At 54.4% G+C, this 3,716-nt stretch overlaps 1 pseudogene; it reads right to left on the bottom strand.

Moving 5' to 3' along the window:
* Nucleotides 1-1,830: 1,830 nt before the first annotated feature.
* Nucleotides 1,831-3,299, bottom strand: LOC116876275 (annotated as a pseudogene).
* Between the last annotated feature and the right edge of the window lie 417 nt (nucleotides 3,300-3,716).

The following is a 3,716-nucleotide window of genomic DNA, read 5'->3' as shown; positions in this document are numbered from 1 at the left end:
CAACAAAACCAAAAGACAACAAACAGAATGAGAGAAGATATTTTCAAATGACATATCAGATGAAGGGCTAGCATCCAAAATCTAGAAAGAACTTACCAAACTCAACACCCACAGAACAAATAATCCAATCAAGAAATTGGCCAAAGACATGAACAGACATTTCTCCAAAGAAGACATCCAAATGGTTAACAGACACATAAAGAAGTGCTCAATATCTTTCCACATGAGGGAAATACAAATCAAAACTATAATGAGATACCACCTTACACCAGGTAGAATGGCTAAAATTAACAAGACAGGAAACAACAAGTGTTGGCAAGATTGCGGAGAAAAGGGAACCTTCTTACGCTGTTGGTGGGAATGTAGGCTGGTGAGTCACTCTGGAAAACAGCATGGAGGTTCCTCAGTAAGTTGAAAATAGAGCTACCCTGTGACCCAGCTATTGCACTCCTGGGTATTTCCCCCAATGATATAGATGTAGTGAAAAGAAGGGTTCATAGCAGCAATGTCCACAATAGCCAAACTGTGGAAAGAGCCTGGATGTCCTTCATGAATGGATAAAGAAGATGTGGTCTATGTATACAATGGAATATTCCTCAGCCATCAGAAAGGATGAATACCCACCATTTGCATTGACATGAGTGGGACTGGAGGAGATTATGCTAAGTGAAATAAGTCCAGCAGAGAAAGACAATTATCATATGGTTTCACTCATACATGGAACATAATGAATAGAGCGGAGGACAGGGGAAGGAAGGGAAAACTGAATGGGAAGAAATCAGAGAGGGTAACAAACCATGAGAGACTATGAACTCCAGGAACCAAACTGAGGGTTAGAGAAGGGAAGGGGGTAGGGGGATAGGGTAGCTGGGTGACAGGTATTAAAGAAGGCACATGTGGTGTTACAGGCAACTAACGAATCACTAAACACTACATTAAAACCTACTGATGTACTATATGTTGGCTAATGAATTTAAATTTTTAAAATTAACTTAAATTTAAAAAATAAAAAATAAAACAAAGGCAAAAACTATACATAACCCAGAGGGCTCCGTGCTCCTGGAGGCTGAGCTAGCAGCCATGGCCACAGCCTCTGGCAGTCAGGGGACTGGAGGTCTGAGAGGCGGCTCCGCACACCCCTCACCCTGAAGCCCCATGGCCATGGTGAGGTGCAGGGTCTGTGCAGGGAGGGAAGACCTAGTCAGGGCCCACAGCCGCTGCTATGGCTGCTCCCAGCCCCACCAGGCAGTGTCTGTTTACAGTCAGGGAGAAAAACCTTTCCCTCGATTGTTCTTTTTAAAGACGGCTGCTCAGCATTGACACAGAAAAACATCTGCATAAAACTTGAGCCAATCCCAGCTGCAAATGACCTCAAAGTTATCAGAATGTAGTGACCACAAAGAGAGGACCTTGTGTCCCTAGGCAGGCTTCCTGTGTGCGGGTGCAGGTGGGGGCCCTGGACATGCCCATGTGGGCAGTCCTGGGTTCATGGTCTCCCTTGAGGGAACAGAAGTAAGAACCTGCTCTAACAGCTCTGCTCAGGACAGCAGCCCCTGATGGAGACGGGACAGCCCCTCATGAGTCCTGGACGTCCTGCTGATTCTTGGGCATGGCCTGAATATCAGCTTCTTCGTGAAGGGGGGGTGGGCAGCTCAGCTACCATGGGTCCCACAGTTCCTCTGGGGACAGCCCAGCAGCCACAGGTCCCACAGGTCCTAGAGGGGACAGTCTAGGAGCTACAGGTCCCACAGGTCCTGAGGTGAAAGCCCAGCAGCCACAGGTCCCACAGGACCTCTGGGGACAGCCCAGCCGCCACAGGTCCCACAGGTCCTAGAGGGGACAGTCCAGGAGCCACAGGTCCCACAGGTCCTCCGGGGACAGCCCAGCAGCCACAGGTCCCACAGGTCCTATAGGGGACAGCCCAGCAGCCACGGGTCCCGCAGGTCCTCTGGGGATGGCCCAGCAGCCACAGATCCCACAGGACCTCCGGGGACAGCCCAGCAGCCACAGGTCCCATAGGTCCTCCAGGAAACAGTCCAGCAGCTGCAGGTCCCACAGGTCCTATAGGGGACAGCCCAGCAGCCACAGGTCCCGCAGGTCCTCTGGGGATGGCCCAGCAGCCACAGGTCCTACAGGTCCCAGAGGGGACAGTCCAGGAGCCACAGGACCCACAGGTCTGAGGTGAAAGCCCACCAGCTGCAGGTCCCACAGGTCCTCCAGGAAACAGTCCAACAGCTGCGGGTCCAACAGGTCCTATAGGGGACAGCCCAGCAGCCACGGGTCCCACAGGTCCTCCAGGGACAGCCCAGCAGCAGTGGGACCCACAGGTCCTCCAGGGACAGCCCAGCAGCCACGGGTCCCACAGGTCCTCCAGGAAACAGTCCAGCAGCCGCAGGTCCCACAGGTCCTATAGGGGACAGCCCAGCAGCCACGGGTCCCACAGGGCCTCCAGGGAACAACCCAGCTGCCGTGGGTCCCACAGGTCCTCCAGGGACAGCCTCTCATGAGTCCTGAATGTCTTGTTAATCCTTGGGCACACCCAAATCAGCTTCTTCATGATGTGGCAGGGTTGGGGGGAAGGACGGCAGCCCAGCTACCACGGATCCCACAGGTCCTCCGTGGATAGCACCTTGATGGGCTTGTGGTTCAGCAGGTACCTGTTCAAATGGCTCTTGTCATACCACACAACCTCAATCCCATTAGCCATGTTGACCACCTCCTGGTAATAGGCCAAGGTCAGTTGGTGAACCTCCACCACCAACCCCCAAAAAAGGCCCCCATGTAAATAAACATTGCCCTGGTCCCTGGGGAAGTGGGCCTGGGACTGTGGCCAGTGCTGGTAGCTAAAGTCCTCACAGGACACCAAGTAGAAACTGGGATGCAGGGTGCCAAAGAGGCGGGACAGGATCTCCATGCCCACACAGTCGCAGGCCTTCATGTCCACATCCGCACACACCAGGTCATCCACCTTACGGAGAACGCGCTGCTCACAGAAGCAGCTGACCATCACCATGCACTGCATGGACACGTCCTGCCAGTGTGGGGTGCCGGGGACCTCAAGGACCACCACCCTCCAGCCCTCCCAGGGGGGCACACAGGCCCAGCAGCCCACTCATCGATGAGGACCTAGTAGGTGACCCTGTGTCCCACCATGATGGTCTTCTGTGCCCCCTGCAGGAACAGCTCCAGGAAGACCACCTATCTACAGGGAAGGGGGACAAGGCGGGAGGAGGGTCACTGTCAGAGACTGGCAGCAGGACTCCAGAGCTGGGGGCCATGGACATGTGCACCTTCTTCATGGGGGCAGGCCCTGAGCTGTTTTAAGCAACAGCTACTCTCCCAGCCTGTCCTGAGCAAATCTGCTTATGGGGCCTCCCTATCTTCTACTCTCAGAGATGGGGCCCATCAGCACCCCATCATGTAAAGGGGAGTCTGAGCCTTCAGAGGCAGGAAACCAACCTCACAGTCAGCATGATGGTGCTAGAAACAGTCCCACTGTGCCAAGCTCCCGGGCAAACCCTGCAGGTGCCCTCCCCTGGCCGACCCCCTGTAGGTCCTGTCCCCACCTGCCTGGAGCAGAGCACCTTTGGGCACAGCCCTCCTTTCTATGGCCTACAGACTGGCTAGAATCAGCAGGGCTGGCCTCCTGCCCCACTTTGCTTTGAGGGGGCTGTCACTAGCCCCCATAGAGCTGTCTCCACCCCCTATAGGGTCTT

Source organism: Lontra canadensis, unplaced genomic scaffold, assembly GCF_010015895.1.
Source record: "Lontra canadensis isolate GAN:19392208 unplaced genomic scaffold, GSC_riverotter_1.0 scaffold45, whole genome shotgun sequence".
In the NCBI taxonomy this organism is placed as follows: domain Eukaryota; kingdom Metazoa; phylum Chordata; class Mammalia; order Carnivora; family Mustelidae; genus Lontra; species Lontra canadensis.
The sequence above is the reverse complement of the archived record's forward strand: the minus strand, read 5'-3'. Positions and strand labels throughout refer to the sequence as shown.